Source organism: Phyllostomus hastatus, unplaced genomic scaffold, assembly GCF_019186645.2.
Source record: "Phyllostomus hastatus isolate PE091 unplaced genomic scaffold, TTU_PhHast_1.1 phas_contig_150, whole genome shotgun sequence".
Classification (NCBI taxonomy): Eukaryota; Metazoa; Chordata; class Mammalia; order Chiroptera; family Phyllostomidae; genus Phyllostomus; species Phyllostomus hastatus.
In genome coordinates, this window is record NW_025333611.1 from 28,228,435 (window position 1) to 28,243,041 (window position 14,607).

The window sequence follows — 14,607 nt, forward strand, 5'->3', positions numbered from 1 at the left end:
AACACACCATCCTGTGCCGAGCTGCGAAGCTCCGTGGCCACCAGAGGGCGCGCGCCCCTTCTCAGAGCCTAAACCACGACGGCGGCGGCTGGCCCGGAGGGGCTAGCAGAGAATGCAGGGTGGGGTGTGGTCATTCCCGCAATACTCCCCAGAAATGCAACGACGCCCTGGACGACAGACTCAGGCTCCGTAAGACAAGGGCCTCAAACGCAGCCCCTCGACCTCCACCGCGGCCGCGCCCCGCGCTTGTCTTCGGCTGACCGTCTGCTCGCCCCCTCCTGGCCGCCGAGAGCACTGCGGCCTGGCGGAGCTCCCGCGGGGAGGCTGGGAGAGTAAGGGCGTACTGTGTACTGAGCAGGACGAGTTTGAAGAGGTTATTAGCACTGGGTGAACAGTGGTACTGGGAAGGTACTGGGGACCACACTGGATGTGTAGGTGCTAGTGGATAATAGGAGGGCACTAAGGGACACCAGGCAGATACTGGAGGCAGAGGGTGGTCCGTGCATGATATTTAGGGGTACCAAGCCTCAGCTGGATGGAAGCAGGGCACCGGATGCCCACTAGGTGGTAACTGGGAGGACTGAGTGGACATGTGGAAGTACTAAGATGGCATAGGGGGACACTGGATAACAACTGGAGACACCAAGCGGGTACTTGGAAGCACTGGGAGGCACTGGGAAGCTATTGGGTGAGTACCAGAGTGACTGGGTGAGAACTAAGGGTGGAGGCGGCAGAGAACGTCATTGAGCCCGTGGTGAGAGGCACTGAGTTTGGGAAAATGGCATTACTGGGAAGGTAAAGGGATGCTGGGGCAGTTCTTGTCAGGTACTGGGGCCATGGGCATTGTCGGTGGGAAGTGTGTATACTGGCAGACATGCGGTGGGTACGGGAAGGCACTAGGCTTGCTCGATACCCTGGACGGACCGGAATGGCATTCCCCTGGAAATGCCTCAGTGCGTGCGCGCGCGCGCACACACACACACACACACACACACACATGCACGCACCAGCCCCGCACACCTGGATCGTCGTGCCGCTTTCACAGCCAGGACATTAGAGATGTCCCTTGGCCAGTGAGGGTCTCCTGCCCTGACCAGGACCTGTTCCTGATTTCCTGGCCGGAAATGGAAGGGAGCGCTGCAGGTGGGCAGAGGACAGAACCCTCACATTGTTTACTTCCCCCAGTTAGAGAAGGAAGTAAAGGCAAGTCAGCTCCTCATCTCTAGAAAAATAAGGAGCCCCCTCCTCGGTCCCTCCCACCAGGCTTTGGCCTCCTAGCCCAGCTTGCTGGCTGCTGGGCCCTGGAGGGGCTGCCAGGCTCGGCCTCCTGCCCACTGCGGGGCGCCGGGGGAGGGCGGCTCGCGGCTCGAGATGCCGCGTTGTCATGGAGACGCTGCCGCATCCTGACTGCTCCTGGCAACGGGGTCCCGCAGCCAGGCAGGCGCTCCGCGGAGACCCCACGGAGCGGGCGCGCCAGGCTGCCCACGGCGCCGCCAGGCCCCCGAGACACAGATATCACTCCCCCACCCACAGACACCCCTCACTCATGCTCCCACGGCACACACATACACGCAGGCGTCCCAGCTGCAGCAACCCAGGTGGAACCGCAGCTCCAGCTCGCCCTGCAGCCCCCACTCATTAATTCAGCAAACATTTGCCGACAGTCTCAGTGCCAGGCTCGAGCTGGCCACTGCGGCTGCAGGGACAAGTCACACAGGGACATAGCACCGCCGGCTGCACCCCGCCCTCCCCCCCCCAATCTCACAGCCCACACAAGAGGCAGACACAGAAACAGTGAAATCAATATTGTGACCCCAACAACAACCAGCCGCTGACTGTGGGCTGTGCCCTCCTCATGCAGGGTCTCACCCAAACCTTTCTGCAGGTGAGGAAACTAAGACACAAGAGAGCTCATTTATTCACCTGAAACTACATAGTAAGAGACGGAGCTAGCCTTCTAACTTGAAGCTTAACCATTTCCCCACTCCAACCCTGCTGCGCGTGTTTCCAGAACAGAGAAGAGGAGGACCCAAGTCCCCTGGGGAGGTGGCAGCGAGAATTTCCAACTCCAGCTTGGGGCCTGGGAGAAAATGCAAGTCTGCCAGGCAGAGCAAGGGGAGGCATCCGTAGCTCAAAGGACAGCCTGTGCAAAGACCTGGAGAATTTAGACTGGCAGGCTGGATGTGAAGGAGAGCAGAGGTGGATGGAGCTAGAAAGCGCTTGGAAGCTGGTTATACAGGCCAAGGGGCCTGGACTCCATTCCTGGAAGAGTAGGGAAGGTGTGAGCAAGGGAAGGCATGCACTGATTGTTGCTCTGGCAACCATGGGGGGGGGGGCAGGAGAGGGTGAAGCTGGGGCTGGGAGACTAGGGAGCAGGCCGTGTCGTCATCTCAGGGAAGGACAAGTGGATCCAGCCCCAGCGGTGGGGTGCGGAGAAGAAACAGGACACATCTCTCTTGCTTCCCAAGCAAAGCTTCTTCTGCCCCAACCAGGAGCAGAGCTGAATACATGATAAGGTGGGGGCCTCAGGGAGAGTGAGGGCTTAAGGAGGGCAGCACATGGGAACATGCTGCAGAGCGACATGAAGAAAGACCAGAGCTAGACTCCTTGAAAGACTTCCAAGAGGAACGGGTTTGAGTTTCTGAGAGAGACCAAAGAATCCTTGAGAAGAAAAGAGCCTGTCACACATCTCACACATCTGGGCATGGAGGAGACAAGCTGCCCCCCTTCAGGACCCCTGCTGCCCCAGTGGTTCCTGCCCGCCGCAGCCGTCCGGAAGACCCATCCAGGGCGCCCCTCTGAAGAGGCGCCGTATCCAGCCCCTACCCGCTACCCCCCACCCCCAAGGATAGCCTAATTTTTTCCCTTGCATGGATTTAGGTCATTGCTCCTTGTCCTCTCTCCAAGGCGACACGGAATGTGACTAATTCCCTCCCTTCATTTATGGGTCCTGTTACCTGGGAGGTATTTATAGCGCGACAGCCTCCCTCCCTCCCCAGCGACTCAGCTGCTCTCCCCCAGGCCATCTCTCTCCTACCAGGGCCAATCTTTGCTTCCCCTCTCTTCCGCCACGGCTCCAGGCTCCACCACCTCCCCGCCAGCCACCCCCTTGCCGTTCCCTCATTCCCCCGCCCCGCAGAAACAGCAGTGGGCTTGGGCTGGGAGGGAGCTGGCCCAGCACCTTGCTGAGCACAGTGCTGTCTGCAGGGGGATGCCCCTCCCCTCTTGATCACTCCAAAAAGGTGACTGAAGGGCTAGGTCAAGGACAGCAACAACTGGCTGACCTGTCTGAGATTTCACCATGCCTGGTATTTATACTGACAGTAGGTAACAACTATTCAGTGCTTACTGTATGCTAGGTATTATTATTACCTATGGTTTGCAGATAAGGAAACTGAGGCTCAGCAAGGCCAATGGACCCCCACCCCCCAGGATCTGTACAGCCGGAGTGCGGCACTCCTGCACAGCCACCCCTCAGAGTCAGGCTTGGTGTTTGGGAATCCTGGCCCCCAAAGGCGGGCTGGCTGGGGTAAGGGCTGAGAGACAGCCGAGAGTGCCCGGCCAAACTGCATCGCACAAAGCCAGCAGGGCCCCCTACCCACCACAAGTCATGGCTGACCTTCCCAGGGGTTGTCAAGGAATGGCATCAGATAGAGGCCCCTGGGGATAAGATGCTGCCTGTCCCACAGAGGTCCCTTCCTCCAGGCAGGCGGCACTGAGGAGTTGGGGTGGGAAGTCGAGAATCTAGCCCAAGAAAGAGCAGAGGGAAGCCGTGAGTCCACAGAGAACAAGTGCAGGGCGGGAAGTCAGCCCCACGCAGGACTTGGAGGCATGGAGGGCTGAGCCTGGGGGCCAGCGGCCCTTTCCCATCCCCAGTCTCACAGTGGCCCCAGGCCCTTTTCACAGCTGGCAAGACTAACAGCCTGAGAGGTGAAGATACTGGCTCAGCTTTTCCCAGGTCCTCTGACCAGAAAGTCTACAATACGGATGAGGTAGCTCTGTCAAGGTTTCTGGAGACAGGACAGACTAGAGAAAGAGGCTGAGTTCAAGTCTTAATCTCATAGTCACAAACTTATTGATACAGAGCAAGTGGCTTTACCACTCTGAAACTCAGTTTCCCCGTCTGTAAAATGGGCTGATGTCACACCTCCCACGCACCTGGTCATGAGGACTCAGAGATGTGAAGCAGGCAGAGTGCTGAGCGCCAGGCCCAGCACACGGCAGGAGCGCCGTAAAGTTGGCAGATAATACCGGGGTTTGTATTTTCCCTGCTTCTTTCTTCTCTCTCAGATCTGAGCAAAGGGGCCACATCTCTTCCCTGTGACTGAGGCTTCCTGAGGATAAGGGTTGTGTCTCCACCATCAGCTGGCTGTCCTTGGGACCAGGAGATGGCTGGGCAGGCTGCTGTCAGGAAGGAGCACTCACTGCTATTAACATTATTTTCATTATCGTCAGTATATCATCCTCTATGGCTATAGCCCCATGCACGCACCCAGCTAGGCTTTTGCCTCTTGTTTGGGGAAGCCAACCCCCCCTCACATCAAAACAAAGGCACACCACAGGTCCCACTAGAGCCCCATCAAGGAGGCCATGCTGCGTCCAGTAGCCCCCACAGAACCCCCCTCACCACCACCCTCCACCGTGGGGTGCCGGGAGCCAGCCTGGAAGAAGAAAGACACTGAGTCATTCTGATTCCCGCTTCAGGGAGCCAGAGCTGGCGGCAGCCCAGCCAGCCCCTGCGAGGGGGGAGTCAGGGGCAGAGCTAGGTCCCTGGAACTCTCCCGGCAGCCCAACCCAAGGGCTGAGCATGGCATCACCAGGAGCCAGATTTGGGAGAGAGGGTAGGGGTGGGAAATGAAGGACCCTGACAGGATAGGAAGGGCCAGTGAGAGGCATTGTGAGTGCCCCTGTGAGTGCCCCTGAGGATCTGGCACTGGGCCACGTCTCCACTACCCTGGAAGAGGGGAGCCCCAGCCAATTTACAGGTAAAGCTACAGATTCAGAGAGTTCCCGTCAACCACCAGCGATCACATAGCACCTGGTAGGCGACGCCAGGCAACATCTCAAATGCCCACAGCCCCTGATTCTCATATCTTGAGTGGACAGCCAGCTCAGGGCTTGGGTACGGGGAGTGAAAGCACCCAGCAACCCTGTCCACACTGACAGTTGGAGGGTGGGACCAGGCGTCACAGGAGATTGAGGACAGAGGTCAGGGAGCAGGACAGTGGACGTGAAGCACTCTGGGCCAGTTCTTCAGCAGGGCGGTGCAAGAGGGTGCAGCCTAGGACTGAACATCCAGGGGAGGCCTGAGTCTTCGGCCTAGCTCACCCCAAGTCTGGGCAAGTCTCAGCCTCTGAGCCTCCGTGTCCCTAGCCATGCACAACTCTGAGCTCTCCCCAGTGGCCCTGGGGCAGGCTTCACTAGGCATACCAGCAGGGTAAGAGGCTGTGGGCCCAAGACGGGTCTGCACCCAGGCTGCGGTTCCTCCCCACCCATGGGCACACGGGGTCCTCATTGAAAAAAACACGGTGTATACAAATAATTAAATGGAAGAATTGGAGTGATTAGGGCAGATGATTATTGTCAAATTATGATTTATCTTGTAGTGGAATTAGTATTCCCCCAAAGGGCCCGGCGTGGCGCGGCGCCCGCCACGGCCCGTGATTAATCGCCGTCTCCAGAAGGTCACCTCCAGCCACTGCAGATTAACTCAGTGGGGAAACTTCTTTCCGTAATTCAAGCTGTTGTTCCCACAACCTGTCATCCGCCTCGGAAAAGGACGATTTCGTCAGGGAGCCCAGGGTGGGGGGGGCCGTCCGCTCCCCCGGCCCCTCCCCGCGGCGGACATGATATATGGTGCGTCCCGACACGGGTGACCGAGGGGGGGGGGCAGCGTCCGCCGTGGGGTGAGCAGCGGGAAGCAGGAGTCGGGAGCGTGGTGGGGGACGAGGCGCCGCCAAGCAGAAGTAGGCTGTGAGGGGAGAGAGCGCACGGGTGGTGGCAATTAGGAAGAAAATTGGATTTTTCGGCGTCCAGAGGCAGCTGGGAACTGCGGCGTGAGGCGCAGCCACCACCCCTTTCCCCGACACACGCAGGCACCCAGTCCAGCCAGGCAGGGACTCCTCAGGAGGGAAGGAAGATGGGGGAAAACAGACCTCCTTCAGGAAGGAAGGTAGGAGGCACATCAACACACAGTGAAAGAACGTGGTCAGGCCTGAGGCCGGGCCCAGCAGAGCCCCCCAGTGGAGAGCCGCTTTCCTGACCTGAGAGCTAGGACCCAGATCCCGCTCCCCTGGCGGTAGACATGCCCATGTCCCTGGGGGGTTGCTAATCGTGGCCGCCTCCATCAGAGCCCAGACCTGGTCTGGAAGGGGCTCAGGACCCCGGGTCTGTCTGCCCGTGCATAGAGAACAGTGGGGACGGAAACCCCCACCCTTGCCTCCTCACCTTAGCCTTTGCCACCCCTTAGTTCCCTAAGTGGGAAGGGGATGTGAAGGAACAAGTGCCTCCACTTCCTCTGTCTCATTTACTTCCCATCCGCCTTTGCGGGGGAGGGGGAGTGTGTGCCTACAGTACAGATGAGGAGGCTGAGGGAGGGTGACTTTCTGCTCTGAAGCTGCCCTGGGTCCAAGCTCCTTCAGACTTTGCCCTCCCTGGTCCCAGCCACCCTGTTCATCCTCCCCACCTCCAGAAGCGTTCACTGTGCACTGTTCTTTCAGGCCTCCAGGCTTTGCACATTCCTGGAGGAATGTGCGTGCTTCCTGTCCCCTGCCCTCATCAGGTAAACTCCAGTTCATTCTTCTCAGTGCAACTCATTTGTCTCTCCAGGAAGAGAGTGTGCCCCAGGTCCCCTGGGAGCCCCACCCATGTGAGCTCCCACTGACCTCCTGTACCAGAGTGGGTGCTCTCTGGGGGCCTTACATGGCCATCTCTCCCCAGTGCCAGCCCAGACACAGCCTAGCAGGTACTCAGGAAGCCATGTGGAAGGAGTCAAGGGCTCAGGGGCCTCTACTCCCCACCCCACCCCCAACCCCAGCTTACCAACAGCCCAGATCTGAGGGTTGTGGGGTAGAGGACAGAGGTGGGGCCCCTGTCCAGAGGCGAGTTTTCAGTTGAGAACAGCAGCATGTATTATGTATACCGTGGTTTTCTCAGAGCATTCTCGGGTCTGAGATATTTAGAGTTGTGAAGACCCAGCACTATTTGGGAAAGAAAATATATTTCTCTCTCCCTCTCAACAGTGGGGGCAGGGGAACTACTCTCTCTCCAAAACCATTAGGACTAACCACTGGCATTTTCCTTGGGGAAGAAGGGGGCTTTCCACCCTCCCTTGGGACTGTTTGGCAGACGGCCCCCCAACTCAGTCTTTGGCTGATAGTGAGAATAAAAACTCCCATTTACACTGTATCTTACTTTCAAAATGCCCTTTGTTGTTGCACATACTGCCTTCTTCAGGGACAAGCCAGAGAAACGTGTTAACCCCATTTCACAGATGAAGAAACAGAGGGGGGGGTGGGGCTTGGGGAAGGTGGCAGGTGACTTGCCCAAAGCCAAGAGCTGTAAACAATGGAGGTGGAGGACTATTCTGGTCCCACACCCCACCCAGGCCACTTCATGGAACCATCACCTCCCCAGGTGGGGTGGGAGTAGGGTAGAGACCTGTGGCAGGACCCTCCTCCACTGCCCTCTGGTCCTAAAGCCTGGTTCAAATCCTAACCGCGCCCCCCACCAGCTGCGGGACATTGGGCAGGTCACTTCCCCTCTCCCAGACGCTCATCTGTAAAACAACTCCCAACGCTGCAGGCCTGTTGTGAGGACACAACAGGACCCGGGCCTGGCCTGGCCAACAGTAAGTGCTCAATAAATGAGTTGTGTGTGTTTGTTTTCCCTGTCCCATCACGTTGACCATGTCACTAATCTCTTGTGGAAGATGTGAGGGGATCTGAGAGCTTCCCCATGTCCCAGAGGAGGGAATTGAGTTCGAAGAGCTTCCAGCAGGTAGAGGACATTGGCACATAAATTGTCCTAAAGTCCCTCAGATTCTGTCCCTCCCCTCTCAAGAACCCTCCATTGCTCCACACTCAGGGCACACAGCACAAACGCCCAGCCAGAAGAACCTGCCAGGTTCTTCTCTATTCCTGAGACACTGCTGGTCGCTGCCTTCCAGCCTTTGCCCACACTGGTCCCTCTGCCTAGATGCCATTTCTCTGCCAGCTCCACGTTTGTTACCAAACTCTATAAAGGCTCTGCCTAAAGGCCACGCCCTCCAGGAAACCACCTCCAACCTCTAGCCCTTGAGCGGCCATGGTGGCCTGCTGGACCCCGCTGTTCCCGCCACTGACCACCGAGTCTCCCCCACGCAGGTTTCTGAACCTCCTCACGGAGTGGGCGGGGCCTTCCCACTCTGACCCCGGCTCTGGCGGGACAAACAGAGGGCGCCCAGACCCTGGGGGGTAGCCCAGCCGGCTCCCCCACACGACTCCCTCCAGCGCGGCGGCCCCGTCTTTGATCCGGCTGCCACAGCGCCCCAAACCTGATTGGCATCGAATTACGCCGCGCGGCGGAGGGAGATAATGGCGGGAGGCGCGGCAGACATGAAAGGGGGGGCGCAGCGGCAGTCCGGCCCGTTGTTAATGACCCAATAAAAAGGAAGAAGGGGGAGAAATAACCCTCCCTTCCATCCCCGCCCCCAAGACAGCGGCCGGTGCACACAAAGCCGCAGCCGACTCGGAAATTATCGCGGCTCAGCCCAGCGCAGCGTGACTGGAGGGGGGTGGGCTCACCTGGCAGGGCGCGGGAGGGAGGGCACACAATTACAGCCACGCTCGCAGTCGCGCAGTCAGGCACACAGACTTACCCTGGCTTTAATATGTTTATACCTTTTTCATCATGGATTTTTGCTTTAATTGTGATTTTTAAAAAATATATTACACTAAAATAATTTTCCTGAAGACTGAAAAATTTTGTGCCCACCCTAGTCCGAGCTCCGAAACAGTCACACAGCATGGTTCAGGGACACACACACACACTGTCTCACATACACACACACAGAGTCAAAACGGTCTCGCGCACAGTCACACACACAGTACAGACACCACAGACACCCACCCCATCACACACGCTGTCACACCGAAAGTCACTTGCAGAAACAGACATGGAACCACATGGACCCACACACCCAGCACAGCCTGTGGAGAGGCTCACATAGAGACACGCCCAGGAGCTGGGGCAGAGACAGACTTATGGATACACACACACACACACTGAGATGAATGAGGAGCAAGCTCACAGGGACATGCAAACACATCACACAGTCTGTGTGGAGACAGACAAACACGGAGATCTACAGACGAATACAAACATGCAGACACACAAACCATACCGTGCCCCAAAGTCACCCACACAAAAACAGGCCTGGGTCACAGGGGCTTACCCAGTAACACAGACATCTGAGCACAAATCACCACCCACTTCCTGTGAGCTCTGGGACACACCCCATGCCCTCAAAGCCACCCATTTCACATCCTCATGGGTGTTCAAGCATGTTCAAGTGAGTTTGGAAGGGCCAAAGGCTGGGTTCGTCCACCACAGAGATGAAGGGGAGTCACTAGCCACAGAGGCCGGAAACGTGGCGATGCTGAAAGGAATAGGTTGGGGCAGATGGCTTGTACCATCAGAATATCAGGTTTTTTCACATCTAAAATGGGGTTCAACTCTTCTCCCATGGGGCCGTGTGAGCCAAGAGGCATAGCCAAACACTAAATGTTGGCTACCATTACCATGTGAACCCTTTTAGGGACAGCCCAGACTCTCCATGCACATCTCCCCACCACACGCACACGCGCACACACACACACACACACTTCTCTTGGCTCCCAATCCCTTTACTGCCAGGGAGGTCCCTCTTAAATCTAATCCAAATCCCTCATGCTGTAAACTAACCCCAGTTCTGGGAATGGAGAGGGCTAGCCTCTCCAACGAGCTTCTTGTCCTCCAAAACACAGCAATCTGAGCACCAGGCGTCCTGGGAGCCAGATGGGGTTTCATCATGGGGTCAGGCCCCTGGGTCAGGCATGCTTTGCTGTCTGATTTCAAATACCAGCTCCACCAAGAACCAGGTGTATAACTTAGGCAAGGACCTTTCTAAGCCTTGGTTGCCTCCACTGTCAAACAGGTTAACAGCGTCAGCATCCAACACAGGAAGCTGCTTGGAGGATAAAATTGCTATCAGGCTGAGCTCTTGGACCATGGCTGGAGCTACTAGTCCATGTTGGGGTCAGAGGTGAGAGGTCAGGGTGCATACTCTTCCCCGCATATCAGGACAAAGGTCCTCACAGCAGCTCCTTCTTAGGTGGACAAGGGGACTTTATGAGCCAAATCTCAGGGCCTAATTAATGCAATTAATCACAGGCCCAGCCACATAGGCCATGGGGACATGGGGTCACAGTCAGCTCAGTTACCCAAAAGGATGGAGGGGCAAGAAACAAAATTCTCAGTGGCCTCTCCTTCTCCCATCACCCTGAACTGAGGCTCTCCCAGCCCCTGTTCACTGGGGAAGTCCCTTCTCATATCTAAATCTAGTTTCTCTTGCTACAGCTCAAGAATTACAAGGGATCTGCAATCAAGGTCCTGGATGTCCCTTGCTAGACAAGAAGGCTGAGACAGTCTCGCAGTATCTAGGCTGTGTAATGCCGGGTTTGGTGATGGTGTGGGTGGGTTGAGGGAAAACCTGTCAGAGCCCAGTGTCTGCCCTGGAAGAAGGGCAAAAATAAAGGAGCTGGTGGTCAGGAGGGAAAGGCCTCCCTCTCCAAGGGAGCTGTGTGTGTGAACCTGTGTGAGGAGGATGTGGGGAGGGGGTGGCCAAAGGCTCTGGCCTGGGCTGCAGCAGGAGGGGGCAGCCCACTCGGGCAGGGGCGCTGCCGGTTATAAATCACCCTCGACTCAATTAGAGCCTGTGAAAGGTTGTGCACACCCAGCAGAAAGTGCTGCGCTTGGCGGGCAGCCAGTTCCCTGCTGGGGGGTGAGGGCAAGAGAGCTGGCGTGTGTCTGTGTGCGTGGACATGTGTGTGTGACTAACAGTGCACATGTGCTTGTGCTTTGTATGTGCGTGTCCCTGTTTGTTCCTGTCTGTCCTAGTATGCCTGCGTGTGGACAGCACATAAGCCTGAATATGCCTGTGTGCAATTTGCTTACATGTCCCTGTGTTTGTCCCTGAGTGTGTATGCACCTGTTTGTACAGATTTGGGCTGTGTGTGCACCTAGGTGTGTGTGGATGTTGATGTAGATGTCCTCTTGCCTGTGTGCACCCAAGTGTGTCTGCACAGTTGTGTCTCACCACCACGGTGTGTGTCACCTTGCCTGTGCACACCAAGTGTGAGTGGGCATGTTTGTGACTGATGAGTTGAGCTGGATATTGGGGTGGAGCTAGGGGTGTTCCGGTGGGAGGGAGAGCTCCATGTATTTGAGGGGAGCCATGAATGAAGGAAATTATGGGCAGGCAGCAAGAAAGTGACAGCCAACTCAGGCCAGTTGCGAGAGGCTGTGACAGGGAGGGAACCAAGCTTTCAGGAGCGTGGGGGTCTGTGCAGTTCAGAGGACCTGCCGAGATTCACCACCTCCAACCCTTGGTAGAGCGTCTGGACACCAGCCATGCACACTAGTGTGGCCATCCTAGTGAGGAACCCTAGGGTTCCTTGCTCCCTTCCTCTCTAAATAACTAATGGTGATGAGCAGACACCATGGGTCAGGCCCTGGGTTAAATCTGACATCTGGATTATCTCAGTGAAACTTCACAGATGCACTAAGAAGCATGTACTATTAGAATTCCCACTTTACAGGTACGAAAACTGAGGCTCATTGATTTGCTCACAGTTAATAAAACAATAAAACCAGAGTCTGATCCTGGGTTTGTCTGATTCCAAAGGTCTTGCCGCATTCATTACTGCCTCCCCATGGATCCCTAGGGGTCACACTCTGCGGGGGAGGGGAACCTATGTGAGCTTGTGTGGGTAGGTGAGTATGCCTCCCCATCTGCCTGAGCACTCTCTGAACCCCAGGTTTCCATGCCCCCAGTGTCAACACATAGTAAATGCCAAAGAAATATCTATTTGTTGAAGGGAGTAGAGAGCCAAGACATCCTCTTCCTTATGCTAAGAAAAGCTGGCAAAGGTGTTGAGGCAGGGAGATGCCTGTGACCCACCCCACAAATCTTGGCTATCTCTGCTCACCTCCCAGGGAGGAGGTGCTCCCCTGAACCCCAGAGAGGGCTGGAGAGTAGGGACTGAGGGTTTTGCAGAGTCAGGCTGTTCCCTGCCTCAACTTCACCCACACTCAGAGGCTGGACCACCTGGATGTGTCTTTAGACCAATACTATGTCTCACCTGTCCCCTCTCTACCCAAGCCACAAAGACTTTCAGGAAAAGATGGGGTCCTGAATCAGGACCCCCATGGGACAGGTCTGCACAGGCACCATTAACCAGGAGTGAGTTTGGGACCCCTGACTCAGTTTTCCCCATCTACAATGGTATTTCTCTGAGGAGGAGTGTGGGCGATCTAAACTACTCAGTCCTGGGCCTCGTTGTACAGCCTGGAGACCCCAGCCATGGATATGGCCCCCAGGCCCCAAGTCCAGCAGCCTGCCCTTCACGGAGGGTAGAATGCAAACCCTTGATGGGTTCAGCTTCTCTACTGTCCCAGACACCAAGAGGCCCTCCCTCCCCAGCCTTCTGGGAGACCCCCCACCCTGAACCATGTTCTACTCCCATTTATTGACCAGGTGCCAGGAGTGGGAGGTGGGTGGGCCTCCCTCAAGGCAGCCTCCAGGAAGGAGGAAGCCTAGCCATGTGCCAAACCGTCACCCTGCATCTTCTGCAGGCCCCTGCAGGCCCCACATCTGGAACCATTTCAGGCATGGGACTGAGCTGCCCCTCCTTTGATGGCGGGGCTGTGGGGAAGGGTCATGCCCTTTGGGGGGGTCGGAGGGTCACAATGCTTGGATGACACCCCTCCTGAGGATAGGAAAACAGAGGTAGGGGCGGTGAGGGGAACAGAAATGGCAGGATGAAGTTGAGGAATTTATGTCATGATGCAGGGACCTGTAGGATCTGGGGACTCTGGAAAGGATCCAGAAGGTGACCAGCATTTTAATTCTGGAGGAAAGGGCAGGCCAAGCATCACTGTCACCAAGCCTCAGTTTTCCCATTGGGAAAATGGGAATATTATTTCCCAGACGGGATCCTGGGGAAGGATCTACAGTGAGAGACTGTTTTAAGCATGGGACCAGGATATCAGTAATGCTCAGTACAGGGTAGTAGCTGCTGTTGTTGTTATTATCATTATTTTGTTTCAAATAGCTGCTTCCCACCAAAACTCTCAATCCAGCTGAAGAAATCGGATGAACAGTCCCAAATCAGTCAGGCTCTGTAGAATCGGACTCTGGGTTGTTGGGAAGGGAAGATCCTGGAGGGCTGGGCAGTCAGGAACCACCTCCCAGAGGAAATAGCCCGAGGATGAACTTCAGAGATGGGAGAGCCAGGCAAGGCAGAGTGGAAGGGACGGTGTCCCAGAGGGCAGATGGGCTGCAGCCAAGCCCTGAAGACAGGAGGGAGCTCTGCAGGGCAGATGGCGGCTGACTGTGTGGGGAGTAGGGAGCTGGACTGACTTATTCTGGGGAGTTGAAGAGAAGGCACCTGATCCTAGCTGCACCTCTATGGAAGAGCTCTGCCCTGAGGCCCACCCCACCCCCACTTGCACTGCATCCCTAGAAACCCCTTAGGATTTGCAGGGGACCACTGACAGGCACCCTGATGTATTCCCTCCACCCAGGTCTCTGAGAAATCAGGTGGCTGCTCTCTCCTCTGTTTATTTATTCCCCTGCCCCCCCCCCCTTTCAGGAGACGATAATTATTCAGATCATCGCGGTGATTTACTCAGCAATCAGAGCCGCTCGATGCGGTGGCCCGGGAGCTGAGACAGACGAGCATGGCCAAGGAGGACAAGGCGGGGGGCCTCAAACCCCCTACCTCACAGCGGCCTGGCCGGCCTTTGTTCTCTTCGAGGTCTGCACCCGCGCTTCCTGGCGGGCAGTGGAGGCGCCCACCCGCCCTGACACATCAGCAAGCTAGGAGTCTCAGGGGCAAGTGTGCACATGTGTGCGTCCTGGGGAGGGAGGCGCTGGCCCGAGAATGGTGGAACTCCTGTGTCCATGTTTGGGGGCGGGGCGTTGGTGGTGGTTGAGAGTGTACCAATACATGAACATAGAGGTCAGGGGTGTAATCGTAATGTATGCACCTGTGTGATTGCCTGAGGCCTGGGGTACATCTGTCTCTGCAGGTGTCTGTCAGAAGTGTGGTTGGCAGGTGCCCAAACACTTGTATTTTAGGTACATAGCAGAGAGGAACGAAGACTGGGTTCCTGTGCTGAAGCTCTCTTAGGTGACCACGGATGGAACAGAGGCTAGGTTCTACCCTGGTCTCCCTGATCCCGCCGGGGATGGGAGGGAGACAGACGGTGATCAAGCTCAACCCAAATGCCGAGTTCTCCTGGGTCGGTGCTGGGACCCCGGGGGTCACGTGGGTATGGGTGTGGCTGCGTTCGCAGCTGTGATGC

At 56.5% G+C, this 14,607-nt stretch overlaps 1 long non-coding RNA gene across 1 annotated transcript; it reads left to right on the top strand.

The window, feature by feature from the left end:
* Positions 1-536: 536 nt before the first annotated feature.
* Positions 537-10,738, top strand: LOC123806177. Its single transcript, XR_006783436.1, has 3 exons — positions 537-688; positions 10,175-10,282; positions 10,597-10,738. It is a non-coding gene; the product is annotated as an uncharacterized LOC123806177 (long non-coding RNA).
* Positions 10,739-14,607: the final 3,869 nt, after the last annotated feature.